Here is a 22,207-nt window from a genome sequence, read left to right as displayed (position 1 = left end):
ACGTTGCTGTTGTTGACGGATATCTAATATTGGTAATTTTATGTTGAGGTTATCACCAATTCACCGTATCATACTGAAAAATATTTAAACATATTAAAAAAAATGGATCTGTTTACAGACAACATTTATCTTAGATTCGACTAGAGTTGTACGCCTGAATAATATGCGGTATTTTATTACCACGTTTTTCTTACCTCGTATTCTTGTTTGTCCGGTGGTTGTTTATCCAGTAAAAATCTTGCAATCGATTTTTAACTAACTTCCCGAATAGCTAGACATTTGAAACTTTTACAATAATATATCAGAACACGATGCCAATGCATTCTTTTAATACTTTTAGCCATCTATCTTTAAGTAGAATTGAATTATTTTCAGTTAATTCTGTTTTGTATGAAAAGTTATTTCGGAAGACATCCGTAAAAAGTAAAATCCTATTATTGGTTGCTAAGGGGATGGTCCTAGCAACTAAATTATTTATATATACGTGCGTTACTATGGAAATCAATATGAAATGTCAAAATGACATTTCAGTATTCTATAATATTTATTCAGTACCTATTTCTATCAAGTACAAAAAAGTATTTATTAATACATAGAATTATCAAGTTTATATGATTCAACAGAAAATTTAAAAACGTGGTAAGTATATAAAAAGTTCTTTTTATCTTGTAATTATTTAAAAGTGACTTCCATTGTTCCTAAAGCGCAAAGTATTCAACCAAACCAAACCAGTGATTATATTATATACATATGAAACATGGAGCCTTATTGCAAAATAAATCTAAAAACTACTAGTACGCAGGGTAACGTGGCATAGAAAGGTGCATTTTGAAAATACCACATATGGCACTAATGTATAATAAGGCAAACAAAAGTAGGTACGCGATAAGATAGAAGTTGCTATGGTGATGAAATGGCAATTCCATTCAATTCAATTCATTTATTTTACATATTGTGGACATTACAAATTATAAGTTTAAGACGTTCACAAGATGACATTTAAAAACAACGAAGTATTATTAAAACAATATTAGGTACATAACAAAAGAGAAAGATCAGTATTAAGTTATTCTACAGTATAAATGTGTAAATACAAAAAAAATATATAGGTACAAGGAAGTACACCGGGTGAGTTAAGCAGACCCTATTTTAAGATTTTATAAAATAACGTCCACCTATACTCATCCTCACGTAGATGGAATATATCAACATCCGAAGCGATTTGGTTGAACAGAGTTACTGCCCTCCCAATTGGCATCACCAATGGCAGGTTAGTTCTGCTCCTCGGGAGAACAAACAACTGATGCTCCCGATTTCTAAGATAGTTATCAGGGACACACAAGTCAATACTACCAAGAATGGCAGAGTTCTCATTGACACCACGTATAAGTCGAAAAAAATACGTGGCCAAATATTGATATCTTGATTACAGTATGTAAGCATACCTAACAGAAAGTCAGTTGGATAAAGCCACGGATAGTATCCATATAACCTCAAATAAAGGAGTCTCAAAAAATTCTTTTGAACTCGCTCCACCATAAGGTCATATTTCAACTGATGCGGGGCCCAAACAATCGACCCACTCTCAAGCCGGCTTCTCACTAAGGAATTATAAAGAATTTTTAATACAGTAACATCTGAAAAGACCCGGGAAGTACGCAAGACGATGCCCAACATTTGTAGCGCCTTTTTAAAAATGATAGCAATATGACCACTAAATGACAGCCCACTGTCAAACGTAATGCCAAGATCCCTTACAGATGCTATTCGCGAAAGAACTCTGCCATGCATCGAATATTGGAAAAATAATACTCGAGAGGCTCTGCTGATATGTCGCTGGGGGATGCCTTCATCAGCAGTGGATCGACCCCGACTGATTATAAAGACCTACATATTGTTTGCCTACCCTATTTGGGTGTCCATCACCCTTATTAGTTACGAATCCATAACAGAAGTTATTTTTTAGTTTTCTGTAAAATAAAACGTGTCGGGCTTTTTTGTGGTAGGTACCTATCATAAACTATTTTTGAAGTTATACTTCTTTTGCGCGTTTGGGAAATCAGATCAGAGTGTATTTTTGGCGTGTGACATGAAACACATCATTTATTTTTTCACACGAAAAACAACGCACTCGATTGGATGCGAACCACCGATTATTCGGTTATCAGCCGAACGCACTACCTTTACGCCACAGTATGATACTGCAATCGTGACAATTATACAGTATAATAATTATTATAGTTTAGAATTGCTCCGTTGCATAGGCAGCGAATTTATTATTGTCGGCCATTTGCAATTCCTTACGTAAACAAACGATTAAACGTCAGAGTGACAGTTGGTACTTTAAAATTAAAAACAACGAGAAACCATTGTATACTTTAGTAATATAAGTTAAAGTGTATAGAAATAAACGAACGGCGTTTCAATAAGCGGTAATTTTTCTTGAGTGTGTAATTTAACAAGATAATTAAGAGCTAGTCAAAGAATCTAGTTTATCACAAGTTTTGTTTTTGTTTTGTTACGCCAAAGAAGTATAACTTCTAACGCGCGTACATAAGTACACACACCGATTTTTTTATTTAACGAATAATTCACTTGAACGTCCATTCCTTATGATAATCTCCACTCTGTGGAGGCCAATGACATTAATGTGGAGGCACATAAGTAGGGATTCCAATCCCGGGATCCCGAGCTATTTTCGATACCTATGAATCCCGGGATTTCAGGATTGATTTTTTATCAATTTTTATGGAAAATAAAATAAAAGCGAAAATATAACTATAACTATCTATAAAAGAAAAAAAATACTTTTAATAAAAAATAACTACATTAGAAATAAACTGAGTTTGAATGAAGTTTGATTTATACCCATGTGTAGGTTGCCGATTCATTTTATTTTGTTCACATAAATTATTAAAAATGAGAAAGATCGGAAAAAAACAATCCTTCGCACTTTTAACAAAGTAATTCCACCATTGTATCATACGTTTTACGGCAGTTTCATATTTGGCTGACTAATTAGATTTGTGAAGCGGAAAGGCCATAAGTACGCCATGATTATTTGGTTTACTATTTAAAATCTCGCTAATCCATTTATTATGTCTTTACTATCAGAATATATCTCATATTAAATTCACATTATTATTTATATTACAATATTATTTACTCCATTAAACTTGTGTATGTCCAAGATTGAACGTATACAATATTAACAATAGATGTCTTAAATAGTATAAATTATACTTGATTTATTTTTGACCGATCTCATCAATGTTATTTGTAAATATGAAAATTTTATATTAACAATGGAAAAAAATGCCAATCCCGGGACCAGTCCCGGGATCCCGGGATTGTCAAATTGCAATCCCGATATCCCGGGATCATAATTTTGGCTCGGGATTGGATTCCCTACACATAAGATTATGCTCCGCTTAGCAATACAAATAATGATAATATGTAGCATTTTTCTAAGTATTTAACTTTCGATACATTGGTAAATAGAGCCATAATGATTTGATTGATTTACGCAAGTACCAACCTACCTGCTGATACCAATTATACCGGTAATTACTATGTATGGTTTATGTACTTACATGAAAAAATACATTTTTAATTTCGCAGGTCGTGATTTCAGTAAAAAAGATATATTCGCCACGAAATGAGCTTGTATAATCAATAATGATTGGTTTTTTTTTTATTTTCTTCTAACATGATACGGGCACTGGCGCAGGCAGTATTTTTTATGCTGCATTGCATGTATATTTTAATTTAATCACACTTGCGCAGCAGACGCGCTTCAGTTATTTATTTGCCCCCTAAGAATTAATTCATTTATTAATATAAGTAAGCATTACACATCTTGTTATGTTAAAAAGATAGGAGCGCTTCAGAGAGTATTAAGAGCCATTAAGGTGACGCATCAGTGAAACGGCAAATAATTTTCAACTGTAGGCGCGACGAAATTTTGGACTCGCTCGCATTCAGTGAGAGAACGTCGAGATAGAAGCAAGTCACTTTGCTTCGTGATGGCGACGCGCCAATTAATTCTTAAATCGTGTAAAGATGACTAAAAACGTTACCCATTTACTTTAAAAAGAAAACATGTCAATGAATATATTGTTATTGTTACTAATAGAACAATAAACAGAACATAAAATGGACGTATGTTGGATTTATACGACAAATAATATTTCGTTTGACAGGCGTCATTTGCACCCGCGACCCGCAATCCGCGCATCGCCTAGCAACGATCTTTTTAGAGCGTGCCTCAACTGATGTACGGCCTTAAGTTAAAATTTTTCGCAAATAAGTATGGCGCCTTTGCCATAGTGGTCTATGTGCATTAGCGCGAAACCCAAGAGATGCAGGTTCGATTCCTGCGGGGTGTCTTATTTTTTCAAAAAAGATTTTTTCTATTGGTTATAATATATTTTCTCAGGAGTGTTTTCAAAATTATGTATGTTCAATAAGAATGATTAGAATGTTACATTCTTGAATCTTGTGAATTATTCGTTGAATAAAAAAATAGTTAATTAAAAATTATTAGCAAGTAAGGTTACAATAAAAAATCTTGGAGTGATCCGTAACGTCGGTTAGTAATTAAAGTAATACCTACTTTGATTTAAAATACAAAAGCCGATCGCCTATAGTAGCTCAGTTTGGAAAGCGCTTCAGTATGGCCCCTTTAGCATAATGCCATGATAGTGGTATAAGTGCATGAGCGCGAAATCCGAGAGTTGCAGGTTCGATTCCTGCGGGGTGTCTTACTTTTTCAAAAAAGATTTTTCTATTGGTTGTGTGTAAAAATTATATGTGTTCAATAATTACAATGCTACATTCTTAAATCTTGTGAATTATTCGTTGAATAAAAAAAATTGTTGATTAAAAAAAAATCATATATCTGATAATAATGGCAGCTTTGAATCTAACAGAATTGCTAAATTATTGTCTGCATACAAGCGTCGCATTTAAATGGTTTTGTAACATACGTACAAATTACTTCACGGTGAAATGCTCCACGAACAACGCGTCATTTTTTAAATCTCAATTCTAAATGGCCATCTCTTTCCGATACAATAGCTAACGGTGAACTTAATACGTATAATTACAAGATAAAAAGAACTTTTTACGTACAACGTTTTTAAATTTTCTGTTGAACCATATAAACTTGACTTGTAGCTTAAACGATCAAAAAAAATTGTTCTTGACATGTCATATCGATTTCCATAGTAACGCACGTATATATTAATAATTTAGTTGCTAGGACCCCAGACCCCTAGCAACCAATAATGGTGTCGAAATAACTTTTCATACAAAACAGAATTAACTGAAAAAAAGTATTAAAAAAATGCATTGGCATCGTGTTCTGATATATTCTAACATTTTCAAATGTAAGGAAGTTAGTTAAAAATCGATTGCAAGATTTGTACCGGACAAAGAACCACCGGACAAATTTGGAGCCGAAAGAATTATGGCGAATTGAGAAATCATATAAAATGCCCAATGAGAAGTTCTCCCCTGTAAGTCATACAGAGTGAACTTTTGGAAAAGTACAGTTCACCCGGTGCACTTACGTGACGGTATGTAAAAACTCTTTTTTAATGATAATGATCTTACCTAGTTGCGTCAATATTGAGTGTTTCATTGGATACTTCCATAACACTAAAAATTATTGATAATCTTACATCAATTTGATTTCAAACGGAATTATCAACATTGTAGTCTAACAAATCTTAATCCAACATTACTTACATCACCCTATTGTGCTCAAGCATCGTTTTCGTAGCATAGGACAAGCACAAGGTCACATATTTTTCCTACGTCGTTTGCTACGTTTCGCTCCTCTTGTCATATTATTATCATCTGTAAAAAGGGAAACTGGAGTAAGTCCATTCTACCATACCCACGTTTGATGCCCTGGTTTGACGAGTCTCCTTGGAAGTGAGATGAGCTTAAGCTGATACTGAGGTTAATACCAGGTCACTCAAAGGGTAAAAGATTTGATGTCCTCATGGGAAGAAGCAATTCGCAGCTCAGCGATGAACGTGATGTTTAGGAGGACATTGTATAGCAGTACAATGCCCTAAATATGAACGACACAGTGCACAGCTGCGAATTGCGGATATCTTTGAGAATGTCGACGAATTGAAAGGTGCCCTGGCGGTGGGTAAGACGGAAGAGCCTGGCAAAATTGTAAAGTTCTTTAATATAATTGGAGTGAGGGCCTGATCGGCGGATCCTCTTCTAGATGAGAAGAGGCGATATGACAGCGAGTCGCAGTCAAAGCCTCGGTAAAATCATAAAAAAATCCTCAATTATACAGACATGGATTTTTTTGTGATTTTAAATTGGTTGAATGCAGAACCTGTCATGTTCATGGCAGTTCAATCAGTCCACTACAATCAGCAGCCATGGAAATTGGAAACTTTTCCCTCCTACTTCCCTCATCGTTGCCTTATATTGCATTAAATCAGGGATTCAATGCGCTGTCAAGTCAAAAAATATATTATGCCAGTGTTAGTAGTTGTACACTACTTTCCGTTGGGATCACCATTTTGTAGTTGTTAGTTACTTTAATTTAGTATGACGTACTAAGTTTAGTTTTTCGTATGGATACGTAATTGATTTAAACACAGAACTGTTTTAATGATTGTTTCATATATATTTTAATATTACATTTTACATACGGATTTATTGTTTTGATAGTTTAATGTCTATTGCGGACACACATAGTATGCGATGAACGATTATTCAATCGAGAGATTTTTTTGTGCTGCTTGATTGAAAGGTTTGATATCGACTAAGACCGTTAGTTCTATTGTATTTGTATGTCGATAGTTGTTACTATACCAGAAGGTGTATAAAAAGAAGCCATTTGACATTAAAAAAAATGATTTTTTTCCTTTAACTCTTAAATTTTGATAAAAATCATATTTTTTGTTTATACCTTTCTTATAAATTTGATTCATGTACAGTAAAATAAGTCGCATGTGGCGCAATTTTCTATTGTAAAATATAATTACAAGCACAATTTTAAAATATACCTATACCTACATCAATATGCATTATAAAATTATACTTGGATGATAGTATGTAGGTAGGTACTATATATTTTAAGGTTATTAATATTTTCTTCTTCTTCTTTCACCCTTTCGCGATCCAGCATTGGGGTATAGGTCAAGCACAAGTTCGCGCCACTTCTCTCGATCCACCGCCAACTCCTGCGCCTCTCGCCATGCCAGACCTACAGCGCGTAGCTTTTAATCGATCAAAAATTTTTATTCAGTATTCGCATGGCAATTTTCAAATTTCGTTTTGCGGCCTCCGCCAAGAAAAGGTTGCCGACCTCTGAATTAGATCGTTCTATATACATACACTGTTTGCTTAGTACAAGTAACTAAGAAAATGGACTAAATTTTAGTATTATATATTAGTATATTATTATTGTATTATATATTATTATATATTAGTATATTTTTTAATATATTTATAATTTTAGTACATATAATTTTCTCGCAAGACTCAGAAGACCTCCAAAGCAGAAAGCAGGAACTCGCCGAAGTAAGCAACAAAGTAGGTTTGAAAATAAATGTAACAAAGACAAAAGTCGTGTTAAACAGCTTTGGGGCCCAAAAAGAGATCCTCATCAATGGCACTCAGCTCGAACAGGTGAACAGCTACATCTATCAGGGACAACAAGTGACTATAGATGGATGTATGTTTGATGAAATTGTTCGCAGAGTAAAGCTAGGCTGGAGTGCTTTTGGCCGCCTGAATAATGTCTTCAAAAGTGACCTTCCACTGTGCCTAAGGCGCAAAGTGTTCAACCAGTGTGTGCTTCCCGTGATCACATATGCGTGTGAAACATGGAACCTAAGTAAAAGCTAAGGCTAAAGAGCGCTAAGGATCATGAAGAAGTGACTACCCCAACGGAAGAGACCCAGAGGCCGACCAAGAAGATGGGCTGATGCTGTAGAAGTGGACTGGCTTCATATATGAAGACCCGGTAACTGGAGAAGTGTGGCGAGAGACCGGGGTGAGTGGAGAGTGGTTGTGGAGGAGGCCTAATCCCACCCCGGGATGTAGCGCCGTGGAAGAAGATGAAGATATGTAAAAGAGAGAAATCCAGAAACTTAGAGTAGCACAACGTGGTATGGAGAGGTGCATTCTGGGCATAACGCGGAAGGACAAAAAGAGGTATGAGTGGATAAGGAAGCAGACAAGGGTTTTCGATATAATAGAGTTTATTAAAAGCCTTAAACGGAGATGGGCTGGACACATAACTCTAAGAAGAGACAATCGTTGGACAAATCTAGTCATCCAGTGGTATCCAAGAAGTACAAAACGTCCGCAATGTAGACCGCTGGATCGATGAAATGATAAAGTTCTACGGATATACGTGGCAACGCAATGCACATGACCGAGAGAAGTGGAAGCAGCTTGAAGAGACCTTCATCCAGCAGTGGATAGATTCAGGCTGATGATGATGATGATATTAGTATATATACGAGGGTGGGTCAATAAGTCCTTAGAAAAGCCGACAGGTGGCGCGACTAGTACTGTAAGCGGTTTGCTTTCATGCAGCGGCACTACCGATTCAGTATGCTGCGAAGTTTCAATCAGATTGGTCGGGTTGTTGTGTATTTCTCGTACATTTAAAAAAAAATTTTGCTTGTGGAAAATGGAAAAATGGAAAATGGAGAAAATTGAGTTTAGAGCTGTTATTAAACATTTTAATATAAAAGGGTTAACAGCAAAGGAAATAAAAAATGAGTTGGATTTAGTTCACGGCATATCTGCTCCTTCACTTGCAACTATTTATAACTGGTTAAATGAATTTAAACGTGGTCGTACATCAACAAAGGATGAACCACGCTCAGGACGTCCTGTAGAGGTGACTACACCAGAAATGATCAATAAAATCCACGATATGGTGTTAAGTGACCGAAGATTAAAGTTCAGTGAGATAATTGAGGTTACAGGGATCTCAAAAGGTAGCGTCATTTCTATTTTACATGACAAATTGGGCATGAAAAATATTTCTGCAAGATGGGTGCCGCGTTTGCTCACCGTCGACAATAAACGCAATAGGGTGGTGGCCTCTAAAGCCCTGTTGTCGCTCATGCAACGCAATCCGGATAAATTTTTTCGTCGCTTTGTGACTGTAGATGAAACATGGATACACCACTATACTCCCGAGACGAAAGAACAGTCAAAGCAGTGGATTGCGAAGGCAAACCATGTCCAAAGAAGGCGAAAACCGTAAAATCAGCTGGTAAGATTATGGCTACTGTATTTTGGGATGCACGTGAAATTATTTTCGTTGACTATTTGGAAAAAGGAAAAACAATAACAGGGGATTATTATGCATCTTTATTGGACCAGCTAAAAAACAAAATTGAAGAAAAACGGCCTCATTTAAACAGGAAAAAAAATCCTCTTTCATCAGGACAATGCCCGTGTTCACACATGTTTACGATCAATGGCTAAAATTGAAGAATTGAAGTTCAAATTGGTCGACCACCCACCGTATTCGCCAGATTTAGCCCCCAGTGACTTTTTCCTTTTCCCAAACTTAAAAAAATGGCTAAGTGGACAACGTTTTTTTCAAATGAAGAAGTCATCGATCGGACAAATGCTTATTTTGAGGACCTTCCGAAAACTTATTTTTCTGACGGTTTAAAAAAAATTGAGAAACGTCTAACCAAGTGTATTGAGCTCCAAGGAGATTATGTTGAGAAATAAAAAAAAAATACAAAAATCAAAACTGTTTTAATGCTTTTTTCTAAGGAATTATTGACCCACCCTCGTAACATGTCTACAAACTTTGCCCTACCCACTTGAATATGTATCTACTGGAGAAACTCTGGAATAGTATCTGCCTGCCTACGATTCTTCTTGATTTCGGGATTTCCACCTACAATTAGATTGGATATCGATGATGAAATTATAATTGATTGATTTACAAAGTATATCGTACGTCAAGTGTTGGTCCATAGTCCCACATAAAAAAATAATGCATGGGAAAACCTTGGGGCAATATAATGTTGAAATTAAGTTTATTTATAGAAGATTGTGAATCAATTCATATTATCTTACGAGTATATACTATGATTATGACATATCATACATAGTTAGTACAATAATAAAGGCATCTCACACCGGTGAAATAACTCCTATGTGTCAAATGCAGAGTTTCAAAGGGGAACTTAAAATAATGTATTTTATGTATTGAAAAACATTTACATACTTATTACAAATTTCACTTTTATTATTTTGTACTAGGTATACAGTTATTAAGATTTGTTTTTAAAAATAAGAATGAGAATCATTAAATATATTTTATTAATTGTGTGTTTCAGTGGCGAAGGGTGGAGGTAGGCTGTTAAGATTCGATACAAATTTCGTTGCCGGTTGTACGTAGGTATTTGTTTTCATTGAACTAAGACTACAATAAATTTACAGAAGATCAAGCGAATCTATCATTATGACATTAAATCATACATAATTATGGATATTTTATAGATAGAATAATATTTTTATATATTACGGCATGGTTTAAGCATGGCATTAATGAATTTAAAAAAACTGACCAACAATATGTGTAATATTATATATTCTTGATTCATAGAAAACAAACAAGTACTTATGAATGAAAAAAAGTGTGCACAATTTTGTCGGATCGCCTAAAGCATACCAAAACTATTATGGTTTGGTAAGGCAGGGTTTAATTGATTTTTAAAATTAACCAACTTCATCTGTAAATAATTGTAGTCTTGGTTCAATAAAAACAAATATGTATGACTGTTTAATATGCACTATTTATGTCGGATCTTAACAGCTTACCTCCACTGGTGTGTTTAGAAAAAGTGTATTTTGATTGCATGTTTCTGAACTGTACACATATGAGGTATTTCTTCGTGATCGAACCAATACCCTTGAATGTTCCGACACCTCCGAGTAAAGGTAAAAGTAGGCGACAATTTGAATAATGTTGAAAACAATCATACAATATTAATAGTACTCACTATAAATACTCACATTAAAACTGAGCAGTGGCGTCCTTTTATTTATTATTACGAAATGGGTAAAAAATATTAATTATCTCAAGTCACTTAAATATCGTTAAAAGAATAACTATAATAAATTTTTAATTTAACTATTTTAAAAAAAAAATATTAGCAAGTTCAAGTAAGTTACAAAAAAAAAATCTTGGAGTAATCCGTGACGTCGGTTAGTAAGCGCTTGGCCACAGTGATCGGGCGGGCAGCGGGACGGCAGCGGCGTGTACAACTAAAATGTATAACCGTGTGTGGTATGCCCAAAAAAAGACACTGTCTATGAACGTTTCACACACGGCTATACGTTTGAGTTGCGCACGCCGCTACCGCGCCGCCGCCCGTCCGGCCACTACGTTCTAGCATAAAGTAATACCTACTTTAATTTAAAATACAAAAGCCAATCGCCAATGTAGCTCAATTTAGAAAGCACTTCAGTGAGTATTAAAAAGCAATTAGTTAAAATTTGTCGTAATTAAGTATGACTCCTTTAGCATTGTGGTCAATGTGCGTGGGTGCGATACCCGAGAGATGCAGGTTCGATTACTGCGGGTGCCTTACTTTTTTCAAAAAGATTTTTTTCTATTGGTTATAACATATTTTCTCAGAAGTGTTTTCAAAAGTACCTACGTGAGTGTCGTGAGTTATATATTATATTTTTTACCATGTCCGAAGAAGATCATACCTTACATAAAGTAGATTTTTATTTTTAGATGTTACCCACATGCTCAATCTAATTTAACTAGATTCATACTGTGGGTCAAATTACAAATTTAATTATGTTTTAATTAAGGGCTCATTATTAAAAATATATTTTTAGGGCTTGTGATAAAGCAATGCCAGCTTTTATATTATTACTTTTGTTAAAAATTAAATTTCAACAACATATTTGTTTGTTTGTTAAATTTAGAAACTAATTTGATTTTTTTAATTGGCTCTACAATCCTTTGTCGGATTTGGTTATTTACCTATATTACTTATTTGAAACATGTTCATGTTCATAATTTGATTTTGCAGCAGTAGGCAACCATTATTATTATGGAATCGTGTTACGAAATTATGACAATTAAGTATATGAGCAAGGTTGTAAACGAGGGGTTTTATATTTGTTAGATACAGCATCTATTACATTTTAAGGCCGAAATATTATATATAATTTCGACGTTATGTTAAATCGAAATAACAACGAAAACCTAGCATAATAATTATTATCATATCGACGGTCCCTACGTAAACTCGGACATCTACCAAAAAATTGTTTTTTACCGTTTTCTGCCAAAACACTTAAAATAACATCCCCCTTGATATAAAATTAAGAGAAAAAAAATCTCTCTTTATTTCGGAAAAAATGTACGTAAAAACGGATATAATATACTCTGATTATATTAAATGAACCGCGTAAACACGGATATGTTAATATGTCCGTATTTACATCGGACACCGGACAATCACTTCCAGTCACATAAACAGATAAATGCCCGTTGTCTTTATGTAGTTCGTGCAGGTGGCCAGTTGTCTTTATATACTCTGTGCAGGTGGCCGTTAACAAAGTACGTTAGAAATGCTCGTGTATGACTATTTTCGTTTGGGAAATAGCGTGATTATTGTTTTATTCGCCGAAATTCAATAATAATGTTAATAACATGACAATAATAAATAACATGAGTAGCCAAAGAAGCCGCATGATAGTTGGGTTAGTTAAATAAAAAATGTTAGCTAATAGGAAGATAATATTCTTCTAAATAGTTAAAATTATGAGTATTTCAATTGTGATAAGTAAAGTTGCTAATAATTGATATTATTTTTTTCCCACGTAAAGTGAGACATGTGGTAGTTGTCTCATTAACGAATGTTTGAAAGTCGACGTAAAGTTGGACAACTACAGTTCTACAAAAAGTATATAGTTTAGAAAGAATGTAATAATGAGTAGATAAACTGGGAATAGTATTTATAATATTCCCCGAATTTCAGGTGCCTAGTAATAAAAACACATAAGTTCAGTAGAAAACAAACTATTTTTAGTTCAAATAGCTCCCCTGTAAAATTACGTTTTTGTAGATGTCCGAGTTTACGTAGTGACCGTCGATATCAAAAAAGAATTACACAAAATCTTAATTATCGAGGCAACGCCGCATTCCGCAATTAAAATTGTTGCCATTGTACAAACACCGATTGCCCGATATTTATTTAAATATTTTTTAATTCACATACAGTAATTATTGTAAAAGTATGGAAACTGCACAATATAAATTGAATAATCATAAATCCATAGTTAATAATATTAACTTTAAATAATTAAACAGTTGCTTTATCAGTGATTAATTGAATAAATGCGCTCAAATCGTAAACAGTATACTTATAGTATCTTTTCATGCGTTTATTTTTTTATTGACATGGCAATGAAATTAATATATATTATTTTTTAAGATGGCATCCGTTAACATACATATTAGATTAGATCTCGATATTCTTCTTCTTTCACCCTGTTACGACCCAGCATTGGGGCATATGGCAAGCTCAAGTTCGCGCCACTTCCCTCGATCCGTCGCCAACTCTTGCGCCTCCCGCCATTCGTTTAGCGATTAGTGACAATCTATGCATCTCGGCCTATGTCAATGTCTACAATGATATATAATGTAAACGATGATCAGTTTCCATAAATAGTGTATCCATGTTATTAATAAAAATAATGAGTAAATTTATTAATAATGCAAATCAAGATAACACCCCACGCTGCCATAATTCATAATTCTTGAATGTCCCTGTCAAATTACACAACGTTCAACGTGCGTATAACACGTGCTATTAATTATTTTAATTCCGCCCTCGGATGTCCTCCCATCACTGCGGCGCCATATTTGATATCGAAATGATCTAATATGTCAATAATAAAAAAATATTACACAAAAACAATTACATGTCTATTGTTTGTTACGTCAGATTTCAATGAAAAATCGTGTTGAATGATTTGCGTAAGATTGAATTTCGTAGTTGTAAGAATTGACGTGAGAAGCGTAAAGGAAACTTGACAGGAAGTACATGACAGTAATGTTTTTTTTAGTGGGAAAAATAACAAAAAAGCTTAATAATTTCATAATACACAGGAATATGGAATATGGTAATAACTAGGTACAGACCTATAAACTTATCTGAAGAATGGGATGGGGGAGCCACTGTCGAAAACTACCCAATCAAGACTCGTAACTAGACAAAATCTGACAGTCGAATGAAATTTTCAAAATTACGTCCTATGGTAGTTCGTAGTTCCATGTTTTGCCATTCTACAGATAAGTTTGTAGGTCTGTAGGTAAATTAATAATTTAAAGAAGTTTAGTTAATTAATTACTTTTTTATTCATCGAATTATTCACAAGATTTAAGAATGTAACATTCTAATTATTGAACATCCATGATTTTTGAAAATATATTAAAACCAATAGAACAAATCTTTAAAAAAAAAAAGTAAGACACCCCCCCCCCTTCGCAGGAATCGAGTGCGCCCCCGCACATAGACCACTATGGTAAAGGTACCATACTTAATTACGACAAATTGTAACTAATGGCTCTTATAATACACTCTGAAGCGTTTTCTAAATTGAGCTACTATTGGCTATCGACTTTTGTATTTTAAATCAAAGTAGGTATTACTTTAATTACTAACCAACGTCACGGATCACTCCAAGTTACTCCAAAATATTTTGGAGTGATCCAATGGGCAGATAGCTTCGGATAGCTAAGAATTCTTCAGAGAGTATTATAAGAGCCATTAGTTAAAATTTGTCGTAATTAAGTATGCTACATTTAGCATAGTGGTATATGTGCGTGGGCGCGAAACCCGAGAGATGCAGGTTCGATTCCTCCTTACTTTTTTCAAAAAGATTTTTTCTATTGGTTTTAATATATTTCCTTAGAAGGTTTAGTTAAATTAATACCATATTTATGTTAGAAAAAGGAAATAAATTGTTTAAGATAGAAATGGGAAATGAATGTACCTATATAAAAAGCGAATGGAATTAAAAACAGAAACGTGTACATAGGTAATAAAATATTCAATTTTTCCGTAGCTTACAAGTTTTAGTGTGGACATTATGGTAAGGCTCCTTTTACTCATAATTTGGAAATGGTACAGTGACAATTTCTTTTTCCCAAGGGATACAAGTCACTTCTAAAATTTCATTAGAAAAAGAAAAAATCGACAATTTGGAATCACCCCCCAAAGGGCATCCGTTGTTTGTTCTCTCGTTGGACAAATTTATTCATCCAGTGGTACCCAAGAGGTATAAAACGTCCACAAGGTAGACCTAGAGGCCGCTGGATCGATGAAATGATAAAGTTCTACGGAAGTATGTGGTAACGCAATGCACAGAACCGAGAGAAGTGGAAGCAGCTTGAAGAGGCCTTCATCCAGCAGCGGTGATATAGGTAACTATATTTTTTCGCATTTTTAGAATCTTTTTTCAATAATCCCAAAATCCCATGTTTTCAATCAGGTTTTCTCGGAATTGCAGTCCTAATCGCTATCACCTCAATGCTATAAATAATGATATATCACCCAGAGTAACCCAGTTTCCTGTTTTCAATGTTAATTGCTGCTGTTAATAGGTATCATTGTGATTGTGACTGTTTTGCAACGACTCGATGAAATTAATGCGTGGAAATGTCAGCGATGTTAATAAGCAATAAGTCAATAATAACCCATTTGCAATATAATAACTGACATAGGAATGAGTGTCTCCACGATGAATGCATTGGTGTTTCGGTGCCCACGCGAGCGACTGAAGTTGTAAACACACGCCCACTGGGACGCTGGAAGCAAGCGGATTCACAGCATCCGATGTTGAACGTCGCGTAGTTGTGACCCATTCAAGGGCAAACATCGACAAAGACTAAAAAAAGACAACAATATATTTAATAAAATAAAACACTACAATTATTAATAGCGACGAAACTATAAATGAGTGAGACTGAGTGTGAAGGGCACATACGGTAGAAGCTATATTTATTTGAGTGCTGGAATGGCAAATGGTTCTAACGATTTCGATATTATAACACATGGGCTGACGCACACATAAGGTTACACACATTTGGATTTGTAATATCGACTGCTTAATCTACAAACCGGCTAACTCCATTTGGGCAAATTGTTCAGAAAGGAGAAAAAACATAATAATTTAAATATCGAGCGGAATTTAACAATTCCAAAAATACACTTTTTACAATACGGATTTTTTTTACAATTAAGCTACGCTATAAATTCTATTTTTGCTTTCCTTTTATACATAAAGAAAATTTATATATAAAGCGGAGTTGTTCCATATAAGATATTGGAAATTTAGCACCTGCAGTTGGCTGTTTTGTTTGAAGAACGATAGCGCATTTATTTATAGGTTTAGTTAGAAGTTTGAAATTTTATTTGAGCAGAGAAAACATGCTTTATAATAAAATGCCATCAAAATCTCATTTTTGGTCATGTGGTAGTTGCCTCATTAACGAATGTTTGAAAGTCGACGCTAAGTCGGACAACAACAGTTCTACAAAAAGTATATAGTTTAGAAAGAATGTAATAATGAGTAGATAAACTGTGAATAGTATTTATAATACTCTCTGAATTTCAGGTGCCTAGTAATAAAAACACAGAAGTTCAGTAGAAAACAAACTATTTTTACTTCAAATAGCTCCCCTGAAATTTAGCACCTGCAGTTGGCTGTTTTGTTTGAAGAACGATAGCGCATTTATTTATAGGATTAGTTAAAAGTTTGAAATTTTATTTGAGCAGAGAAAACATGCTTTATAATAAAATGCCATCAAAATCTCATTTTTGGTCAATAAGTGCAGTTGGCTATTTTGTAGAATAAGCAGTCGATATGGCCTACCTATGTTAGACAGTCAAATTAATTTTATTAATTAATTTTCCATGAGACGGAGCGATAATCTATTTCATTTTAATTCTGATTTTATGAAGCGAAGCTGCGCTCCGGTGCACTCCGGTCCATTTCAAGCCCTGTATATCAGCCGAGGTGCATTAAAAATCCAAAGTGCCATCCCAAAATCCGCTGGGTCAATTAACTTTACTTATCAAGTCGGTGGATGTACCTACTTCCACAGCGAAGAGCTAGGGACCGGACGAATAAGGTTAGAAGGAGCTACGGGAAGCATCAAGCAGTCGATAACAACGGTTGCAAGTAAATTGTTGGTACAATTCACCGTGAGCTTTCTATCGTATACCGTCCAGGGTTTCCCAAACTATGTTCCGCGGAACACCAGTGTTCCGCCGAACCTGAATAAGTGTTCCGCGACCATTTGGAAAGGTGTTATACACTGCAACACATTTAAAGATCTAAAGAACTAAAATAATTAAAGAATCTTCTTCACATTGAAAGGCGAGTGATGATCAATCTCCACTGATGTTTATGACGTCAAGTATCTAGATAGGTCATGGCATCACAACGGGGGGGGGGGGGGGGTGACAAGCCTCTAGCCTGGCGTGAGAGATCGACCAGCCAAGTGTGATAAACACACATCACAAACATGCACAAATAGCAAAAAAATGTCGTCTGCGGCGCTGTTTCACTTCAAACATACAAATATTTAATAATATGTGGTTTTACCGTACTGCAATGTTTGATTATTGTCTTTATTTGACATGTCGTCCATAATTGTGCATATCAGCATAAAAGCGGGTGTATTAAAAATACAAAAAATCGCTAAAAATACCCTTAATAATTTTACCTCGAACACCATTTGAAATTTGCAACTGTAGATCATCACATTGCCAAGGGCCCGCTGAAGAGCCCGCCGTTCAAATATAATTCAGTATAAAAAGGACCTCGGCGTCGTAACTACGTCAATTTAAATCGATCTTTTCGCAAAAATCACTAATCATCGGAGATTTTATTTCAAGAAATATTATTATTATTACTGATAATTTCTGCCGCGCGGAGAATTATTATTATTTTATGAACACCTGCGAGATGAAGCCGATCAGAAAACAGGGCTGTCAAAATAATATTAAGCATTCATATTTTTTAAATGTTAATTTCATCATGGTTTTTAATCAAACCTGTGCAAGTACGTACTGATAACTTGGGTGGATTTTGTAGCAAACATACTATTGATATATATACGGGTATATTATTATTATAACCCAATTCAAATTGAACATAGGTTGATACTCAAATACTATTATAGTATGTTTATGATTTCGAGAAAATAATACGATGGTATAATTAATCCATATCAATTATTTGAAAACATTACATTCGCACTTTGCACAAAATTACAAACACATTCGAAGTTTGCCGCACACGTACAGACCACGTGATATTTGTTTACGCAAAATCGTCGCTTTTCAAAATGGCGAATTTGAATAACCAGATTTTACTGCGATGAATCAGTATGTTCCTTTTTGTCTTTTTTTATTCGTAGGTTTGTTTACTATGTACACCGAGAAATTTCCATTTATTAACTCGGAAACGATTTTTACAGAAGAGTTTTGGAATATAATGCAACCAAAACTGGAAAAAATTCTATCATGGGTGTTGACTTCCTGAATTAGCTAACCCCAGGATGCCACTACGTGAACCACAGTGGATATTAAGCCATTTCCACACTGGCAACAAGTTGCCGGCAACCTCATTAAATTTTACGATACTTACCATAATTGCTTAAGAAATTTTACAATAATTATCGTAAAATCTAACGAGGTTGCCAGCAAATTAACTTGTTGCCAGTGTGGACCCGGCATTAGATGCACAAAACTTAAATAATATATATTATAAATAAAAATTTAAAATTATAAATATATATTATGATTTATGTCTTCGACAGCCCTGATGAAATAAATGTGAAATATGAGTCGGATCAGTCACAGAGCAAATTTATTAACACAAACAACTTTGACACGACCTTTTTATATTAACTAGTAGACCAGATATTATGGACCACATGTTAAAAAATCATATTTTCAATTCTCAAGGCCAATTCTGTAGAACGTCCTCTTAACCTTGGCAATAAGTAGGGGCCCCACTTCGTGATGCGGGGGGCATGATCTAGGTACAGGCGGAGGACCATCTTTTCTCACACCGTGCGCATGAAAAAGATGGGGTCTGTTGTTTTTAACTGGCCGGCTGACAAGTCTTGTCAGTTTAACGACAGTTGCCAAAATTGGCAGAACGGTTGGCTGCGCTAATAAATAACCTACGAAATAAACTAAGTGTTCCGTTAAAATTTCCGGGTTTGCGAAGTGTTCCATTGCAGAAAAAGTTTGGGAAACCCTGCGTATACTATACGGTCTCCAATTTTATTAGATTCAAAATGAACATTAATTCAATTTTCGTAGCGGATTTTGGAAAAATTCATGAATGAATGAAAACCTAACCTTACCTAACCTAATAAATAATCCAGTATATCGGCTATTTTCAAAATTTGTTTGCTGCTGGCTTCCTGTAAATAGTGTAAACCGACAAGAACCGTGTTTTGTTTAGACATAAATTGTATGTCAGTATTATACGACCGAAAGAGGTTGGACGGTCTTTAATATACGGCCACATTATATTTCCGATATGTACAACATTTCACGGTGAAGTGTGTTACGGCGAACTACATACGTACAAGTTTCCGGACACGGACAACAACGAGCGACTAATTGTATTATTTGTTTGATAACACCCACGGTGGCCGCGCGGCTTAAGCGTTGGACTATCACGCCGTGGGTCCCAGGTTCGAATCCTGGGTCTGGAAAGTACACATATTGTTTTTCAATTTGTGTGTGAGTCAGGGTATTGGACCTAATAGGTTGAGCAAGTGGCTGACATCCATTTATTGTAAAAAACAAAAATCTGTTAATACAAACCTCGACTCTGTGGATGCCCATATTTGATCATATTAGGATCGGACATGGTCGGAAAAAAATTGTTTGATAAAGTGACTATTGTTTCACAGTGAATATCGTCGATATTTTCCATGGATAATTAATTGCTGAAATAACACACACAATCAGATCAAAAATCTGGCTTTGAAAGATAAGTAGGGTTATTACTAATGATGTAGCAAGCATTGGAACTGACGTATCCTTGGAAAATTAAAAGTCCTTCGAATTTTAACATTTTAGCGTGCAGCCGGAAAATCATTAAAAAGTTTTCAAGAAAGTAGGCATTTACGATTCTTAACTACCTAAAAAGTTATAACAACCTATACACCAGGGTTCGCGAACCTTTTTGCGTACGCGTGCCAAAATTTCCCAAATATTATTTTTCAACTGTCTGACGTGCCGAGCGGTTTTTTATTGGGAAAAAATGGTTTTATCTTTTTTTTTTAATTATGATATTCTAGATACTACTCACAGAACATAGCACACATATAGCTTTATCACTTTCTTCAATTACGCCATACATTTCGGTCCACCAATTTTTAAACTGTCTGGCAGAACTACTATTACTAGTACCACCAAGTTTTTGTTTCTCATTTGGTGCAGCGTACATATTAAATTGTTTGTTAATTTATTAATTAGTTTGGTTCTTAACGCACAAATTGACATCAAAATTGCTCCGATCAGATGAGGCATTATCTCACTATAAATCAGTGGCGAAGGGTGGAGGTAGGCTGTTATGATCCGCCATAAATAGTGCACACTAAACTTTGTCAGTCATACGTATTTGTTTTCATTGAACTTAGGTTACAATTGACAGAAGGTGTTGGTTAGCTTTTAAAATTCAATTGAACCCTGCGAAAACCAAGCCATAATAGATAATAGTCAAAAAATACTCGTCTCTCTGTAAAATATTTAAAATTATGCCATTAAATAATATATTATTGTGGATATTTTATAGATAGAATAATATTTTTTTTCTATTATTGTTTGGTTTAGGCCGGGGTTAGTGAATTCAAACAAATTAACCAACAACGTGTATAATATGTATTCCTAACTCAACAAAAACAAATAAGTATGAATGAAAAAGTGTGGATAATTTTGTCGGATCGCCCAAAGTATACCAAAACTATTATGATTTGGTTTAGACAGGGTTTACTTGATTTTTAAAAACTATCCAACACCATCAGTAAATTGTAGTCTTAGTTCAATGAACAAAAATACGTTTGACTAACAAAGTTTAATGAGTGCACTATTTATTTCATATCTTAACAGCCTACCTCCACCCCTCGCCACTGCTATAAATAGTGGTCTCGAGCATTCTAAATCGATCAAAATTAGAGGTTTGCGGCGCGGCATCCCCCACCGCGTGTTTAGGTTAGTGCAATAATATTATATGTCACACATAAAGCCTAAAGACCGACCTATGCATTAAGACTATACCTCAGTTGAGGCATGGCCTAAAAAGATCGTGGCTAGGCGATGCGCGGATTCGGGTCGCGGGTGCAAATGACGCATGCCGAACGAAATATAATTTGTCATGTAAATCTAACATGCGTCCATTTAATGTTCTGTTTATTGTTCTATTAGTAACAATAATAATATATTCTTTGACATGTTTTCTTTTTCAAGAAATGGGTAACGTTTTTAGTCATCTTTACACGATTTAAGAATTAATACCCCCGTTGTCATCACGAAACAAAATGACGTATTCACACCTCGACGTTCGCTCTCCGAACGACAGCGAGTCCAAAATTTCGTCGCGCCTATAGTTGAAAATTATTTGACGTTTCACTGAAGTATCGTCTTAATTATATTACACATAATGTTTATTCTTGGAGAGTATTTGCCTGCTATTTTTTATATTGTCATGCCTGCTGTCATTTTTTATTAGTATAGGTATTATTTTCTCTTCAAACGCTTGCCATACAAAATCATCTCGCGTGCCATAGGTTCGCAACCACTGCTATACACCATTTAGCCTGTTCAAGTTTTGGGAAAGTTTTTCTTCCGCAAAATGTTTATGATATTATTTTGACATTAGCATGATATCAGGAGCTGGTTCGTGAAAAGATTGCAGTGGTGTCAATACCTATGCTTCTCAAGTTTTATTTTATTTAAAAATTTAGTTTATTAAATATACTATTTTTTATACGACGAATAATAAATTCACAAGATTTAGGAATGTAACATCCTTTTTATTGAACATACATAACTTCTGAGAAATATATGACCACTAGAAAAAAACACCCAGCAGCATTCTCATCTGCACTCCCCGGGATTCG

Source organism: Rhyacophila brunnea, unplaced genomic scaffold (assembly GCF_057557595.1).
Source record: "Rhyacophila brunnea isolate RB1 unplaced genomic scaffold, BYU_Rbru_1.0 scaffold_12, whole genome shotgun sequence".
NCBI lineage: Eukaryota > Metazoa > Arthropoda > Insecta > Trichoptera > Rhyacophilidae > Rhyacophila > Rhyacophila brunnea.
The sequence above is the reverse complement of the archived record's forward strand: the minus strand, read 5'-3'. Positions refer to the sequence as shown.